This window comes from Aythya ferina (genome assembly GCF_964211825.1).
Source record: "Aythya ferina genome assembly, chromosome: 1".
Taxonomy (NCBI): Eukaryota; Metazoa; Chordata; class Aves; order Anseriformes; family Anatidae; genus Aythya; species Aythya ferina.
In genome coordinates, this window is record NC_140296.1 from 54,796,409 (window position 1) to 54,815,528 (window position 19,120).

At 39.8% G+C, this 19,120-nt stretch overlaps 1 protein-coding gene and 1 long non-coding RNA gene across 3 annotated transcripts in view; both read left to right on the top strand.

Annotated features, from left to right (window-relative positions):
- The window catches only part of HS6ST3 (heparan sulfate 6-O-sulfotransferase 3), a 298,903-nt gene that overhangs the window by 109,713 nt on the left and 170,070 nt on the right, over nt 1-19,120 (top strand). The window lies entirely within an intron of this gene.
- The window catches only part of LOC311430331, a 48,436-nt gene that overhangs the window by 6,916 nt on the left and 22,400 nt on the right, over nt 1-19,120 (top strand). For both annotated transcript variants that reach the window (XR_014688701.1, XR_014688702.1), the window contains one exon: nt 2,011-2,148. This is a non-coding gene — a long non-coding RNA (uncharacterized lncRNA). The remainder of the gene's footprint in view (nt 1-2,010; nt 2,149-19,120) is intronic.

Genomic DNA, 19,120 nt, shown 5'->3' on the forward strand with positions numbered 1-19,120 from the left:
CTTCTTCCTCTGTTGTGAGCCAAATCAATGTTGAGTCAGGGAATTCCACTTACTTTAATTTACTTCAGATTTATATCAACTTCAAATCACTGATTCTGGTATTGAAAAACAAGACGAACAATTAAACTGCTAGTCAGAGAAACCACCTCAGCTTCAGCTCAGACACCTCTCCTTCCCCTTTCCTGGGCTGCTGTCCCTCAACTGTGCACTACACACAGTCCCTTCAGCGAGGCAGAAGTTGTCAGTGCGTTGTTCCTTGTCTTTTTACTGCTCTTTGTTTGTTACTCAACTTCTCTGGCATGGGCTCCTCTTCTTTTGAGGGCTGCACCTACTCTGGTGTGGGTTCCTCCACGGGCTGCAGTCCCCTCAGTGGTGCTCCTCCTCCTACATCGTATTCTATGCTTCTGCCCCTGCTTGGGCGTCTCCTCTTGTTTCTCCTTTCTCTCCAGCTTTTCTGGGAGCTCTTGCGTTGCTTTCTGTAGATTGATGCTCTCAAATCTGATGTAAACAGATAGGTAGCTAGCTGGGGACAACCGATTACATGCACAAAATACCCTAAAGATACTTAGGAAACTTACGGTGAAAGACAACTGACGGATTTATTTAGGAACTACACTGAAGGAAGAAGATGAAGAGTGAAGGTTGCATCACACTCCTGATTTGAGCACCAAAAATCCCCTCCGTGTTGTTTTGGATCTACTAGCCATAGAATTTCTGATTATTTTCCTATTCTGCACATCCTATGTTTAATGTTGTTACCAAAGAAACAGACTTGCACGTACAAACAGAAGTACATGAAGAATTGCATGAATATTAGAATACAGGAAATGTTAATGCTCCAATTTTTCAATCCTTTATTCTTCTAATGATGAAGCCTGTCCCAGCAGTATTAGTCACTGATATTTAGTGCTAATTTCTCTAGACAGTAGTGTATAACACAAGATACAATCTTTATCTTAGTAGTCTGTTGTTAACTGCCTTTTGGAAGTAATTGAATAGATTAAATGGGAGTGGACGTATTGCAAACTTAAAATTTGTGCTGAAATCTTTCACGTGTGGTTTCAGAATTTTGTCTTTACGTGTATGGCTATGATCTTCTGTCATTTCTGAGCTATTTGTATCATGGGTAAAAGGATATTGATGAAACTAATTTTTCATGTAGTATGCATTAGTAGATCAAAGGAAAAGATGTTAGATTCTGTTACGTTGGACCTCGTATTCTCCATAAAGAAAGACAATCAGTAATATGCCTATCAGAGATCCGTTATAAAACAAGAACAATTCAGTAGGAAGATCAAAAAAGTTGTCAACCAAATAAGCAGATATTGATAAAGATCTGCATTTGTGCTGGGGCCAAACTTGTTCAGATATTCAGAAGTGGCTTGGTGATGCTAGATTGTATAGTGCATTGTGGAAACTGGAAAGAAATGGATTAAGAAAAAAAATCTGGCAAGCCTGTTATTCTGGCCTTCTAGATAATTCTGTGCTGTGAAGCACTGAACCAGGATCACCTGATATTTACAGATGAATGAATCGTGATGATGGGTGCATTGTGTGTGACATAAAACAGACCACCACATGATGTTGAGCTAAATATTTTTAAAGTAAAATTAGCAAGGTAATTGTGAATCAGAGAGAATACTCTTCAAAGTCTTCTTAGAGTACTGTAAGTATTTTGATAAAGCAAGAAAAATAACCTATCGCTAATGTTTGTAGGCACCTTTCACAATCTCAATGATAAATTTGTAATTACTCTGTCCAAACCTACACTGCTGCCATGACTAAGATTCTCTTCAATTGTCCAATGAATAATACTGAATCACTCTCCACCACCGAGCTATTAGAGAAAGTGGCTGTATTCAGGGGTGAGAATCTTTTATCACCTGTTTCCGTGTGCTTTAGAATTTATTCAAGTCAATAAGCTGAGAAAGAATTTAATCATACCCTATCATTTGACCTACCTACATGTGGCGTGAGTGCTTTCAGTAATTTTTTTATTTCCTTATGAAGTAGTGGAGACGAAGCATGCATTCCAGTAAGAAGTGTGATTTGATAGTTGAGAAGTGCACTCTTCCCTTTCACGGTGCTAGCAACGTATGACGGCATATGAGAAAGATCACAGCACTTCTCAGAATGGGATATTAGAAGGTAAGCGTGGATGTTTTCAAACACTGCTTGTTATTTGTAATGCTACGCAGCTGACATTCATACACGCGCGATACTTGATGCCCCCGGACCAGGATCGGTATTGGTTACGCTTTTGTCGCCCTAGCAGCCATTCTTAGGATTTATGTGACTACCTCTGCACACTAGGCAAAGTACTGAAAATGTTAAGGTCCTCTAAAATACAGCGTGCATGAGTCTGTGATTACATGCTTGATGAACACTTGAGGAACAGCTTTAAAAAAAAGAAAAACAACAGAAAACTGGTCACACTTTCCTAGTAATTCAAAATCATGAAAATTTATAAGCAGAGTATATTCCTTTGACGTTTCTAGCACTACTGACTCAGACCTCTTATCAGATTTAATTTACAAACTAACGCTGAGGAATTAATGGAACTAATTTGTTGCTCAGATGATTCATTGTGTTGTGTATTCGCTCCTGTTGAGTTCTGTATATGTATTTTTTTGAAAAGTAGTAAAACAAGTCTGCATTCACCGAAGGAATTATTTATTTTCATCAAATACAGGTTCTTATGCCATGCAGTGTTCTATTTAATGAGCTATTCTTAGGGCGTTTGGTTTTATAATATGCCTGCATTTCACTGGGGGATGACTTCCGTGGGATATGGAGATGTGAAATCAACCTAGCTTGCTAATGTTTATAAATCCCCTTTTTTCTCCCTCTGCAAACAGAGATCATTGTGTAATCAAAAGGACGGAGATCGTTGTGTAATCAAGAGTGAAGTCCTGGTGAAATTCTCAGGTTTTTACCTTGTTTATACAATATACTTCAAAACCACCAACATACTTCTTGATTATTCTTTTTTGTTTTTCTTTTAAACAAAAAAGTTGCAACTATTTTAAGAAAATATAGTCTCTCCAAGCATTAGCATCAAAAAAAAAAATCCCCCTCTCATTCATCCCAGAGGGTTAGTCATGTTGACTGAGCACTCACTTGCCATTTGCTCATATTCATTGTGCACTTTTATGCATCACTAATGTATGATGGCCACATCCTACAGCAGATATGATCTTTTCATTTCCCTCATTGTAGGGTGTCAGGTTATCAGAGGCACACTTGAAAATACACCCTCCCCTCCCTGATTACAGCAGCCTCTTAGGTCTTTGCAAACAACTTTGAGAACATCCCTGTGAAGTGAGGTGGTGCTGCCATCCCTGCTCACAGCCAAGGAAACAAGGTACAGAGATGACACAGAATAATTTTGGCCTGAAGAGTTTGAGGATGTCTGGGCCTGGACATTTTTATTTGGTCTAATTTACTGTGTTTTTATATCAACAGCAGTTGTAGCTATTTGTATTTATTAAATAATGAATCAGACCTCCAGCTGTCATACTGGGTGTAGCAAAGATGCAGAAAGTGCAGGCGAGGCTGGCTAGGCTTGAATTGATTTTAACATGACTTGAGTTGTCTAGGTGTGAAGGATGTTGGATGCCCAGTGTCCTTTCTCAAGTCTGTGGAGGAGAAGCCCTGAAGGAGAGCAGTCAGTCCACCTGGCCACCTCTCACACAGATGTAGACACTCTTCATGCATGTTCATGCCTATGCATAAACTATTTTATTCTTTCTACTTTTTTTTTTTTTTTTTTCCAAGCTGTCATCAATGGCCTAGCACACACAGATGTCTCTCTAGTGTGGTACTGACTTTTTACAAATGTCTGTGAACCTTTAGGCTGATTTTTTTTTTTTTTTTTAACTTCTCTCATCATGATTTGTCATAGGAACGTGCCTAGTCTGTTTTGAGACTTATTTAAAAAGTAAAACTTGAATTTATTCTCTCTCGTGACAGGGCTGTTTCTCATATTATTTGAACATCTTCCTGCTTTCATCGAGAAAAAGCTTAGATTTACAGATCTGCGATAAGAACAGAATAGTTCCAGATAGCATCAGCCCGAGACCAAAATGAAACACCATTGTGCTGTTGTGTGCTGTACCCACGTGAATGCAGCTCTGGTCTCCCAGCCTCAGAAAGGATGCAGTAGCAGTAAGGCAGGGATGGAAGAGATTCTGCCCACAGAGAGATTAAAACAAAACTCCGCAGCTTGAAAAGGAGGTGTTGTAGGTGGGTTTTGATAACGTTGGGAATGATAAGGAGAGGGGGAGAGAGCATAAATGAAAAACATCATGCTCTTGCATAAGTCCATCGTAATCTTGCCTCCTTGGGAAAGAACAACTTTTGTGTGAAGAGACTTTAAATAAAAAATAAAAGAGAAAAAGGAATTACTGATAGGGAATAGAGTGAAGTATATAAAATCATGAGTATCACGGAGAAGGTGAATAAGGAATAATTGTTTGCTATTTCTTACGGCACAAGAACAAGGGGATATCCAGTGAAATGATCAAGCAGTAGCTCCAAGACAAATGAAGGGAAGTACTTTTTCATGATGTGCATAATTAAATTGCAGGATTCATTGCTGCAGAGTGTTGTGGAGGCTTGAAGTCTGAATGGGTTCAAAAGCAATTAGACAAATTCATGACGGATACTTCCATCTAGGGCTATTAAGCACAATGATGGGAATTGGGAATCCCTAAACCACAATTTACGGGAAGATGAAAGGTTGCTGGAGGGTTGGGCAGAGGGAAAGAAGCATTGCTGGATGAAATAGGATGGCATATTCTTCTCCTAAGCACCTAGTGTCAATCCCTGCTGGGGCTGAGATGCCTGTAGATTGGTCCCAGTCTTTTTTTTAATGAGAAATTAGAAAAAAAGCTGGTAAGAGCTGCTCTAAGGAAAGCCAGTCTCATCGGGGGCTAGCGCAATGCACTAAATGGCCTTATAGGTCACTCCCCTACCCTTTTTGGTTTACATCCATGCATCCGTGTTAAGGAAAAGATGCTGAAGTAACTCACCATGCTTAATTTAGAGGAAGTTATTAGCAGCTTTGTGCCAAGCTGCTTAGGAGGAAACAGATTTCTGATCCTTTTGTTCTCTAATTCTGTGATTTCTGGATGTCTGGGTTATGGGCTTCAGCTTCAGGATATGCAGAGTAATATCAGGCCCTTCCTGCACAAACTAAGGGTAGTATTTGCAGGGGGAAGATCAGTTTTTAGTCCAAACTGGTCATTGAAGCCAGGTGTTTGCATTCCCACAAGCTGTACGTAATGACAAAGCTGATTTGTTAAGTTTCTTCACAGAAACACAGGATGGCTGAGGCTGGAAGGCACCTCTGGAGGCCACCTGGTCCAACCCCTGCTCCAGCAGGGCCACCCAGAGCAGGGTGCCCAGGGCCATGTCCAGGTGGCTTTTGAAGGCCTCCAAGGAGGAGACCCCACAGCCTCTCAGGGCAGCCTGTGCCAGGGCTCCCACACCCGCACAGCACCCCAATCCTGAGATGGGGGGGGAGAGTCAAAAAAAGGTAAAAGTGAGAATTCATCGGCTGAGCTAAGGACAGTTTAATCAGAAAGAAAACAAAACACAACACACAAGTATTGCACAACACAATTACTGCTTACCACCAGTCAGCCGATGCCCAGACTGTCCCCAGGCAGGAGCAGCCATGCCTGGCCATCTCCCCTGGTTTTATTGCTGAGCATCACAGCACACAGTATGGGACATCCCTCTGGCCAGCCGGGGCCAGCTGTCCTGGCTGTGTCCCCTCCCGGCTCCTGGTGCACCCCCAGCCTAAGAACCAGAAGTCCTTGGCTCTGTGCAAGCACTGCTCTGCAACAACTGAAATATCAGTGTGTTCCCAGCATTGTTCTCATCCTAAATCCAAAATGCAGCACCATACCAGCTACTAGGAAGAAAATTAGCTCTATTAATATTATAATTATTACATTATTATAGCCCCGCTCTTTGGGAGCTATAACTGTAACAGAGCTCAGGGTGGTTTTAGCAGCCAGCTTTCAAAACGCATATGACCATGTCTGGGTAAGAGTCAGGAAGCATTTCAGCAAAACAGTTACCTTTCTTTTTGTATTGCGTGTCTGTGGCTTAGGCTGTAGGACAATGGATGCATGTGCATCGCTGTTTGAAACTTAAGTGCTCTCTGAAAGTCTTAGACAGTCTGAATTTCACTTGATATTGTGAGGCTGTCACTTCAGGAGCATGTGTATGCTCACTGGTAATCTACCGGACATGCAAAAGTCCTTTATTTCATTTTACCATACAATATTACCTGCATGTTGTATTACAGACATTGGAGCAGTTACCAGAAGAATCAGATTGGAAAACAAAAGCAAATTGCTTAGGTACAAAGCTAGGCTGGCTTCTACTTGCTTTCCTTTGCCAAAAATCAGGATTTGAAGAATCTAGATAATACTGTTTTTGCCTCTTTTTGTAAAAGAAGTGTAACCATTTACCCATATACAATGTGATCATGTAAGCTACTTCTGTGATGCAGCAGCGGATGATTCATTGTGCTGGATTAATTAATGCTTTGCCACCCTCAAATAGAAGAGATACCATTCAAAGAAGAACATTTAGACTAAATGTATCTGAGAAGTGAATTGCATACTTGTAATTATTTTTAGTTCTTAAAGTATCTGAAAGGATTTTTGACATTTCTAAATGTTGTGAACGTCCAGCATTTATGTAATGCTTTTTATTGAGAATTCCCATTGACATTTTTCCCCATAGGTTTTTGTATTTTTTAGCATTCATCAAGTGATGAAGGATGCTTAATATTTCTGAGAAACAGAAAAGAAAGGCTGTGATTCACGTTTGAGAGCTTTGAAGCCATCAGAAACTGTGGGTAGGGAGATGTAGTCTAGTAGGGGGACTACATTACTTTTATATTCCATTTTGATTAACAGCTTTTAGTGTTGGTTATACAGCGGGAACCATAAAGCCAAACTGCAATACGAAATTGTAAACAGAAAACAACTTGGTCATAGTGGCTACCTAACGCTTGGGGGTGGTTTTACAGACAGATAGAAGAGAGGTTCTCGTGACTAGTGCTGGTCTTGTAGTCTCTCTTGTAGTCTTTTGAAGTGGATTGTAGTGATGCCACGGAGCTAATCTGAGTAGCCAGGCTTCGCTGAGTTCTGTGGCTCCCCAAAAGCCAGGATTTTCTGTTTCCATTTTATTTATTTATTTATGTCTCATGTGTTATTGTGAATACAAATGCTGCTCAAGCAAGGAGACATAATTAGTGTTTTGTGTGTACAGGAAAAATCAAAAACGAATTGGTGACATCCATGACATATTTTTTTCTCCTTTCCTGCACGTTCCCTTATATTAAGAAGACTGTATCATTATCTCTCTGATGAGAGTTTTGAGGCTGGTCATACTGTAAATGTCCAATCTGTTTAGACTACCGTTTGCAGAATGAGAAACCATTGGTACAGAATCAAGGAATAGCAAATAGATTTGTAAGTCTTAGCGTGACAACTCTGAATGTAATACATAATAAATGCTTAGGACTCGGTACCGAAAGATGAACTAGAATAAGGCAAGAGGAAAAACTGGGTATAATTAAAGAATCCTTCTGCTGTTAGTTGGCTTGCGCCAATTCTTGTGCAAGGTTCCTTGCTTCCAGGGAAAGGTATCTTCAGAGCATTTGTAAAACAACATTCTAGCTGAATAATGTTTTATATGAGATGTGATTGTTCGTTACCTTCTGTAATAGAAGAAATAAGAGTTATTAAATGTCAGCAAGAGGCAAGTTCAACAAACATACCAAGATACTTTTTCCCATGACTTAATGAAATGGTGAAATTTTTTACCACCGGATAATTCTGTGTCCTAAAGGTTGAAAAAAACATGTTGTTGGAAGAAAAATCTGGTGAGGGTTTTTAAACACAAAGATACCATCTCTGGCTCAGGAAATTCCTGAGCTGAAATCTCCACTGAAATTGGAAGGATATGCTAAGGAAAAGGTACTGCAAGTTTGGGCTATTTTTGTAGTCTTTTTTAGGACTCTAATACTTGACAGTGTCAGGATAACAGATTAAAAACATTCAGTCTTGCACAGCATCTTCCCTGGGTTGAGTAATTGAAGCATTTCAGAAAGAAACGGGTTAGTAGCCAACATTATTGTTCTTAATTATTGATTTTTTTTATACCAATTTACTGTTTTATCCTTCCATACCAGAAAGTTGCAAGTGGAAACTCCCAGCATCGAATCATGCCTCTGTCTCACATCCTTGCTTCAAAAGTTCCATCACTGCTATTTCAGTTCCCTTTTATTTATTTCAAACAGAGGGAACAGCAAAATTTCACCTTGCTCTAAGGACGTTTCTAATTTGTTCTTTGCTACCTTTATCAACTTCTCTGTGACATTCAGGTCTGCTGGGTACTCTAAAAATACTCCCTTTCTTGAATGCAAGCAGTTCGTGAACTCTCCACCATGGGGTTCAGTAGCATCTTTTTATATTGAGTAAAGGGTTTCTCTTTTATTCTGAGGTATCCTGCCAAGCTTGCAATAAGATCTGTCCCTTCTTCCATATAGGCATTGGCTTTTAATAATCACCTAATTTTAAGCTGATTTTATTTGCCTCTTGGAAGAGCTAATAGCTCATTCCAAGCAAAGCAGATACGTTTGAAGTGGGACTTGGGTGTTCCCTAATTGTGTTGTCTTAACCTTTGCCAAATTTCCATCACCCCCCAAGTCTATAAGCACTTTTAGCTAATTTACCTCCAGTTAAAGTCCTTTAGTGCCTGAAAGTTTGCTTGTGTGCACTCCTAGCAGTGCTAGCAGTCTTAGCAGAGAGGTTTGTCCATCATAGATAGGAATATTTTTAAGTCTCCTCCGATCTGAAGAGCCCTTCAGGTGTGTACAGGTCACCATGTATACATGTGACAGAAAGAATGATGTACGTAATATGGTGACCGTGACTGTAACTGAGAAGCAGAGGTGGAAGTGTCTGAGCATGGTAGTCTTACTCAGAAGTATAGTGCTTAAAACTCTTAAAAGAAGAAGAAGAAGCAGTTGTGCATTCCCATTTCCTGATCCAGACCTTGCATCTGGTATTAACATGCACATTGTCAGCTCCCCATGGACTCTTTCTATTCTAATCTTTCCTCAGGATTCTAATCCCATATTTAGTTATAAAGGAAAAAGCAAATATTAAAACATTAGGACCATACTTCCAGAATAATTTTCCGTATGATTTTGATGTCCTCCTGCAATTACAGCAGTGTACATTCTTAGCCCAAAAACCTCAATATAAATATTACTCTATTCCCCACAGTGAGTAGGAAGAACTGTTGAATTCTTGCAGTTAACTTAGATTAATTCCTAGCCAAATCATAGTACTAAATGAGTGTTAGGTTTTATATTAGTTGTAAATACTGGTTTGTTTGTTTTGAATTCCTGCTTCTCTCTGCTATTACTTTGCTAGGGACCTACTCTGCACTTGATGGAATGAACATTGATGTGGAACAAAAGTCACATAAATACTCTCTGAGCTTGGAGGAACTTTGTCTCCTGTTCTGTATCACAGATTTCCAGCTAATACTTCTTTTGCCTTGTATATTTTGTCTGATAAATGGAAAACATCTCAGTCACACAGGTCTTAGATGAGTTCATGATCTTCGGTCTCCTTTCTTAAAGAAAATTTCCACAGTTTACCATTTCTGTTTTAAAGCTTCAAGTAACTTAAGCAATTACTTTGGGTCGAACACTGCCCTTTTCCTTTATATAAAGCTGATGATGTTCCTTGAATGAGCAGTCCTGCAGTACTTCTGGAAAAACGTTATTTAAATACTTGGTGGGAAGAAGCAGGCCTGCCGAGCACTGAAGTATTAATGAATAATAAGGCTAAGTGTATTTCATTTCTTCCAAACTGCTGTGCTTTATTACTCACTCTGAGAAGTCCCGTCTACATATCCTTCTGAGACACACAATAGAAATGAGTCATTTTTACAGGTAAATCTATTCTAAAATATGTATTTCTTGACTTGTCTAATACTACAAAAATAGCTTTTCAACAAGGAACACACATGCCAAAAATCACTTGGCAGTTACTGTGTTTGAAGCTGAACAATTCAACATTGAAAGTTATTAAATAATCAATAGTCTTTGCTAAGATAAGTGGTAATTATAATAAACAGTTCATGTGAACAAAGTCATTTGATTCAAACATTTGTAGTAGAATTATTTAAGTAACTGTACTGAAATCTCAAGAACATTTTACCTTCTTTCTGTTTCTGTTCTATCTTAGTGCTTGTTTCCAATAAAATAGCTTGTAACTCTAAACTTTGCCAAATTTAGTGGTGATGTATAAAGCAGTTCATGTTATACGGATATTCTGGATTTGAAAACAAACCCAAGCATCCTGTAAGGCTGTTCAACTCCAGAATTTCACTTTTAGAAACGTAAGGTAAACTTGCATCTAAACCATATTGACTCTTCCTTTGAGCAGTAACAATTTCTACATCTTACTAAATTCTGAGATTCTTCTTTTTGAAGCCTTCTGAATTCTGGAAAACCTCTTTTCCACCTTTGTATAAATACAGTGATAGCGGTTGATGAGGTGCAAAAATAAGCCCAGCACACAAAATGCTCTGTGAACTCCAAATCTCCGGAGGGAGGTCTGTGATGGGTCTGTGGAGGGAATGTTTTTGTTGTAAGGATGCTTCACGGCGCCTGCTGCAGTGGAAATACTGAATAGGCTCGAGGAGTGTGTGGAGACAGAATCGTGAGTCAAACCCAGCGGTAGTTATTAGGCGGATGGGTAAACCGCATTATCGTGGTGGATTGGAGCACATTTCCTGTAGCTTTGCAATGTAGCTAGGATTTTCCAGATATTAAGGTTATTACAGAACTAGAAACTCAAACTCAATTGACTTTACAGCATTTATCTAATAGGCCCAGTGTTCTTCAGGATGACATCTGCTTTAACCAAGGTGAATATGAAAGGCATTCTTCTTTAAACCATCAAATAAAATTTAATTGCACTGACGCCTTCTTTTACGTGCACTTAAGAATCTGCTTGGGTAATACATTATTCAAACCCACGAGGCAAGGTGTGTGCTGTACCCCTGAGAAGCTGCCTTACACTGCAATTCCTGTCCACCGCGGTGGACAGTGTAATGGAATTGCTTCTTAATTACAGAGCTGTCCTTGATAACAGTGAGAAAAAATTGGATTGGACAGTATTGATTCCAAGCACTTCTGCTCCTCTTTGGGGACATTCCCAACCAGCAAAACATTCACTGACAGTCAGATAAAACAGCTTAAGTTCACCCCATGCTTAGTTTAATCAATAGGAGCCTATTTACATTGCAGAACGTTGGCCATGTTAATTTAGCCCTGGAAATATCATCATTATGTGCCTCTGAGGCTGAATAGAAAATGCATTTTTGTTAAATATGTACAAGTCTATCCAAGTCGCTTGAGTTTTCCCTCATTATCTTTTAAAAAGAGTTTAGGTCTCTCATAATATTAATTTGGACAAGTTTTATCCATCTTTCATTAGCTGCATAGTAATGATCCTCTCTTCGTAAACATTTCATTTGAAACACTTTCATTTGCAGCAAGAGCTATGTGCCGTCCCTCCTATATCAAAAGGAAAACTGAAAGCAGAGCCATCATGGGCTGCAGTTTAATTTGGAAGAACGTAGATGCAGAAGTTCACCTTCAGAATTTTTAGCACCGTAACTCACAGATTCTGTCCCCTAGATAAAAAAGTAATCGTGTAACTTCTTCAAGAGAAGGTGGGATGAAGTGAAGTTGATGGATTTGCCCACTTCAACTCCAGTCGTGTGATCCAAAAGTAAAGCTCAACAATGTATAGGACTGAAGCGCTTTGCACAGGTAGTCTATCAGTCTAATTATAAAAGGCTGTCATCCGTGTGATGTGCTTTCTCGTAATCTGCAGCCAATGATTAAAATTCAGAACAAATAATAATGCAATTAAACAACAACAACAACAACAAAACCTCAAGCCAAACACAAGCAGATAAAGATTCGCATATAGGTGCATCCAATGTTCAAGTTGCCGTGTCCAGTTTTGCCTCTCAAGTTCTTTGTTTGCTCTCAGCATTTTCTCAGCTGTGAACTTTTTTCCTTGCTACAGTAAAACTGCGCTACAGAAACCGAAATGTTTCGAGATTGCATTTTTGGGATTTGAAATCCCTGATCATATTACTATTACTTTTATGTATTCTGTGGCAACAAGTCCATTAGCAAAACAAAGAGGGACTACAGTGGAAGTTGATGAAACGAACCTAGAATTTAGGCAGAATATGGAAGCAGATAATGCAGGGCTGCAACACAATTCAATTCCTTAGATGTGGGAAAAGCAGCGAGCTAATAATAATCTCAACTATAACCGTAAAAATAACTGTAATCTCACAGTTTTCTTATGAGAAACAGGAAAACCTGGAAGAATGATGGCTGTGGCTAGATCTCTGCTGAGCAGAGATGGTTGTATTTTACTGTTTCAGAGCAAAGTAGAGTTTGTGCTCCACAGTGTTGCTGTAGGGACTGGTGGAGCTCCATGGACAGCTGGCATCGATCAGTGTAAGATGAAAGCAGGGGTTCCTTTGGCTGCACCACAGACTGTATAACAGGTATCAAGATGCAGTACAAGTCTGCATTTATAAGTCCTTCTTAAATAACTAAATAGAATGGCTTATATATACCATATATATATAAACCATATATATACACCATATATACCATATATATACTATATATAATGGTTTATATAAAGTTGTTTTCTTTAAAAAAAGAACTTCTGTTATAGTCTTCACCACCATCTTTTTTTTTTTTTTTTTTCTAACCAACTTGAGCCTTTGTAGAGCAACTGGCCATGAGGTTTGTAGGTAATTTCAGAATACATACCAAAAATACATCTCGCGTACCAGTAAGAGCTGTTAAAGAAGGGATAATTGAGTGGTGCCATATTATACTCATCTTTCGTTTTTTGACCATTTAATTTCATATTATGCATGAAATGAGAGTGAACCAATTTATTTCCATGTGTGATCCATTTCAGCTATTCTTTTCTTTTTTTCTTTCTTCTCTTTTCTTTTCTTTTTTTCCTATGGAAATTAAATTAATGCTCCTTTTCAGCTCTGGTCTGCAAGCTCAGTGTTAAGTCAGAGTTATACTACATCCAGTACTGTTGTATTTAAGAATTGCAATTACAGAAAAATGATGTAATTTAAATAGCGTGATTTTAAATTAGCTTTGTCTGGCCAAAGGACTTGCTTCTCCAGTAGCAAGATGCATAAACGAGAGAAAAATGCTGTATTTTAAACATGCTTTATATCTAATTTTTGTGATGTAGTTTGGCACTGCAAGCATAACTGAACATTAACCAGAAATTTGGACTTTGAATGATATTGCATGCTTTAATTAGGCTTTTGGTTAAATGTGTGTACATTTCTTTTCCATTGGTCGTAGCAATTTTTTACCCTTTTAATTCTGCTGTTTAAAATGTAATCCCACGCTTCTCTTTAAAATCCTCACTTGTACTTACAATTTGATTTTTAATTTATTTATTTTTAAATCTGGTAGTGAATACATGAGCAATCTAAAGCCTGTAATGATATTTTCGGGTGCCCTATGTTCTAGTCACAAATAAATACCCAAATTCCAGGATCCCAGATACTGTTCAAACATCTAGTATTTTGCTCTTGGGCAAGCACAGCTTTGAAAACCTACCCATTTCATTTCTGTCTGACAGTAAGCTGCTGTTTCCCTGAAATTTTGCTGCATCAGGGCGTGCAGAACATCCCTCCGTTTCTTGCTCTGGAAGTGTTCAAAGTTTAGTTACAGCTGCTTTGACAAGTTTTCTGCAGTGCTTCCTGGTACTCTTAGAGGTAAAATCCAAACGACAACTTTACATTTGTTCTAACTAACTTCTTCTAAGCAAGTCATAGGGTTCACATTTAGGCAGTTACCTTTTTTTTTTGTTTGTTTAAAATAATATTTCAATTTTTTCTCTCGATCCTATTTTTCTATGTCCTCCAAAAGAAGAAAAAAATTGTGGATGGTAGAGAAGAAGCAGCTCTTTCTACTCTGTCTTAAAAATAAATACCAAACCTCTACAGCCAAGGGAGGAAGAAGTGTTCTCAGAAAATTGTTTACATAAAACACCGTAGTCAGAAAGTGATAAAGAATAACTATTTTTTTTTAGCAGCTGCAGAACATCAGAATATAGTCTTCAATTCCCTTACATGTTTTGTAATGCAGATTCCCTTTAAAGTAGCCTTGCCAATGTACCTTAAATATATTTTAGAATTATTTTACCATGAAATTAGTTTTTCTCCATCATTGGCTTAGTTGAATCCTTCTTTTTGATCTATGCTGGGACATTAGAAGTGAAGCCATGGCTGCACACACTATTTTAGTAGGCTCCTCTCAAAATGTGCTCTGCAGTAGACCATACCCCATGCGAGTGGAGGTTATTAGTGTAGCGTGGCTGCTGCGTAACCTCCTTCTCCAGCTCTCACCGACCAGCCTTACTTAATTCCCACTCTTTATACTTCTGCCACCAGAATGTATTTACGTATTTATTAACCTGGGGAAGAGCAGAGGAGAGAACTGCCATCTCGAGAAGAAGTGCAGAACGGTGCAAGGCTCTTCAGGACGTCCTCTTGCCTTGCTAATGCCTGCCCAGCCCAATTCAAACTCCAGCCTCCAGACTTTTTTGCCCTAGTAAGCAACCTGCAAAATATTGCCTTCCTTTTATCCTTATGTATTAGAAAACGGAGGGCGATTTTTGGTGTGTGGGTTAAATGAAGCACTTAGGGGAAATAAATTGTTCTGGAAAGACAATTTTGGCTTACTAATATTTGGGTATCCCTGCCCCATTAATGGATTTTTTCAATTTTCACTTGCAGGCAGTTCTTTTTTTTTTTTTTTTTTATTGTTATTATTTTTAAAGTGTTATAATAGCTGTAGGGCAAATTGTTTATTGTTTTTGATTTACACGGGCAGTTAGAGAACTTCTATAGTAAAAACCAAAAGGCACTTTGTTACTTTTATGAGGAAATTAAGGTTACATTGGAGCAGTTGAGCCTTATGTTAGGGGAAATTTTTTCATAAATCTTCATGGTATTTACTTGCCATTTTTTTCTTTGGATATTCAGTGATGCTTTTAGGTGGATTATTATTTTTTAACAGTAGTTTCTTGCCTATCACAAGCAAGAAGTCAGGCAAATCAATAGAAGATTTAGTAGCAAGATTTCAGAATTGTGAGCACCCCATTGCAGCTTTTACAACTTGTCTACCTCTGACGTGGAACCCAAGTAACTTTTTATTTTTTTGAGTAAGATCATTACGAGCGTAAGGCTGCTCTAATCTAGGCTTTGTGAGAACGAGGAACTTGGAGCAAGAAGAGAATACGGATAATGTCACAGCAGAATCTGATCCACACGGGTAGGAGCCTTGTATCTGTTACATTCTCACAGATGCCTGCCATTGCCTGTGTGAGTATAACCATTTAACATACATGAGGGCCATTTTTTCCCATGAGTAGTATTTTAAGAAGAGAAAAATAAATCTTTTTTTTTTCTTCTTTTTTTTTAAACGAGTTTATATTAAATCTGTTGCAGTAGGTAACATCTGGGCAGCACATACAAAAATTATCGAGGCTCTGCAAGCACGCTGTGCTCTGCTTGTCTGCACTGCCACCCACCATAGCAGGCACAGGGACTACACACACTCAACATCTGTTGGGAAGGATAACCTTGGTTCAGAAATGCATCAAAATTGGTTGTTTTAACTGTTTGTAACTAAAGAAGATTATTTCTGTGAGCAGCTCTAGGCAGCAAGCTCGCCGTTAATGCCCAGGTATTGTGCTGGATGAAGAATAGGAAATGGGTTAGAGGGTGATGCTAACTTGTCTTTGATCTTCTCTGTTCTTGGAACAGGGATGTAAACTGACATTTAAAACAGGAGAGCCATTGTTGTTAATGTCTACGTGTTAATAAAAATGCCGTTAATGACAGACAGATACAGGCTTTAGACATCTCGTTTTCACCAGAGTTCAGGAGTCCGGCTTCAGCAGGATCTACTGGTTACCACTGCCCATGCTGTGAGTACAGGCACCTGCTGCAGAGCTGTTTTGCCAGGGTTCCAGCCAGAGACACTCACAAGGTGTCCCCATGGCTCCTCTCTGGGTGCTCACCTGCATTTCCTTACCAGGAAAGCGAGGCCATGTGCAGAAAACGAGACCTGTTGCATGATCCCAGTGTCCCACTGGGTTGTCACCTGGCGTGTTGATTCAGGAATTAGGAGATGCAGAGGGCTCAGGTCAGAGATGTAATCCTGTTCCCTGCATTTGGCAGTCTACATTTTCACTGGGATTTAAAGATACATATATTTGCACCCTGCAGTTGCCTGACCCTTTAATACTTAAGGACAGCATCCACACTGCGTGACTTAATACTTCAATAATTTGTAAAATGGATTTCCATTTTAACACAGCCTGCTGGCGGCAATGCAGCCTGGGTTTTGTCCAACAACTGAAATGTGACGTGATGCATGAATGTAACATTTCTTAAAACGCTCATTGGTATTTTTAGAACATCTGCACTCGGAGTCCAGCAGCCGAACAGGTGCCAGCCAGTTGCTGTTTGTCAAGCGCTTCTTTCTAGCCACCTCTCCATGTTGCACATCTTCGTACCCCAGTGGTAGGCATGGGAATGGCAAAAAATGACCATGTTTGGTGCCCAGTTTCTCAGACTGGGACTCTGCAAGTCAGTCTGCTCAAGGGGATGTGGAACATCGTGAAAACTCTTTTGCAGACATCAGTTGTCTGCTACAGTGAGCTGGCTTGCATGTTGGGGACCCTGACTGCTCTGCTGAAATCACGTAGTCTCCAGCTTGTGAACCCAGGAACAGCAAACGTAAATTCATTTTGTTGGGGTTTGACTCGTGGTTTGGACAAATAAATCAATCCTGCGCATAAATCAGCTCTCTGCTTCCTGAGTTAATTTTTCACTCAGTCCAAATGAATCATCTTTCCTAACCTAACCCATTCAGGCCAGATTATTTTCGTTGCTGTTCTGCAGTTCTCTGCTTTCAGTTTACCATTTGCTCTGGCTGCTCTGCAGGGCTATCCCACCCAGCCCCAAGACAACTGGGCTTTCGGGTTTAGACCATTTTTTCCCACTTGTTTTGTGAAAAAACACGGCAGCAGGAGCTGCTCTGCTTCCTCTGGAAAACTCAGAGGTTTCAGGATTTTATTGCCTTTGCTTTTCCTTCCTCCTTTCCTCCTGTCCAAGGGGCAGCTGTGAGTGGGCTGTATAAAAGCCCAGGAATGAATGGGCTCTTCCACTGCCTCACAGCAAACTGAAAAAGGGTGAAACAGGGTTATCTCTATGGGAGGAACAGTGACCGAGGGAGGGATGTATGCGGTGCCATAGTCCTGAGTTATTAACCCGGACCTACCATTATTCAAAGGGCAAGCTGGGCAGGATTTGAGATGCTTTAATCCTGCTCCGGGCAGTCTTGGGAGTTGTTTCTGCTTTGACAGCCCTGGTGCCTCACTCAGCAGGATGAATTTTGTTCCAGGAGCTGAGGGTCTGACGGTTTGCTCTCATGATGCTGAGGTCTCAGGCGTGGCCCTAAGGCCAGCAGGATTACTATCTGTCTTCTCACTAAGGTATTTTGTTTCTTGTACTACCTTCTTTGCTGCATCTTTCTGTGTGTTGCTGCTGCTGTGTACTGCAGGCAGAAAGTCAGCTTAAACTGCTTAGAAGGAAAACAAAGCATCTGTGGATACTGGAAATACTTTCTGGGTACTCTTCTTACCTTCACTGGATAACATGAGTAAGAATAGAAAAATATTAGCATAGTTTTGATCCTGTCTGAACAAACTTACTGGGAGGGGAGAAGGGAAAACAAGATACCCTTGAGATGAGTATTGGACACAGGTACTGCCTTTCAGATGGCTCAGGGCACCATGGATTTCGGTGATACTTTCATAGTTCAGAAAACGTATACAGCATGCCATAACCTGGTTGTGAGGTTTTCGGAAGCACAGCGTTACAAGTCAAGTCTCCTGTGTGGAGATGGCAGGAAGTCTGACGCTGGCGTGAGAGCCAGGCAGAGTTAGAGCTGTAAGAGTAGTGTGTGAGTAATAAGTCAGCTGAGTAAACTTATGCATGATACATGGCAGGCAGAATTCATAGTCATGTGCTGGGGGAGAGAGGGGGAATTATCCTGACTTTATATATGTAGCAGTGAGCACTGCACTGTTTATTTATTTCTTTATTTGTAAGAACAATAAAGAGAAAGAAAGGTATGGAAGAGCTTCTGCACAAGTGATGATTAAATAAACCTGGACTCAACATCCATGAAGGAGATGGCTGAGCAGTGGATATAAGCAGGTCTGAAAATGCACAAACAGCATGGAAAAGGTGAGCAGTGAGTGTTCTTATACAGGGTCTCTGTCTCCTACGAGATCTCAGAGACGTGAAATGAAGCTAACAGATGGCAGGTTCAGAACAAAGGGAGATTCGTGGTTTGTCATCAGGGATATTGTGCGTTGCAAACACTTGCATGGGGCCAGAAAACGAAGTGAATTTGAGTAAAGTGGAATAAAACAATGTCATAAAACACAGGAAAATCTCTATCAAAGCACAGAGGCACATGCCTGTGACTCAGGATGTTGCTGGTCTCCATATAGCTGGGAGCATATCCCTGGAACTTGCCTCTGTTTTGCTCTTTTGCTGAAGACCCTGAGCTTAAGAGACCCTGTGGTCCGACTTAGCAAGAATGCTGCTTCATTTCTGTTGTGTGTTCTCCTTGCTGTGTGGGGAAGCTGGAGCTCACAAGAGGTGTGCATTTAGGTTCATTCAGTTGTAGCAGATATCTGAACAGATCTTTCTAATACACCAAACCATCAAGGACTCTTGGCCAGGGCCTTGTCGTCCCCTGCTTGTCTCCTGTTCATTACCAGAAATGAGTCTAAGCTTCCTTTTTTTTTTTGTCCTCAATAATGTGGTATAAAAGGTTGCAGAATACATTAGACTTGTATTTTTTATTTATTTTTTTATTGTCCATGAATTTTATGTTCTCAAAACTCTGTGC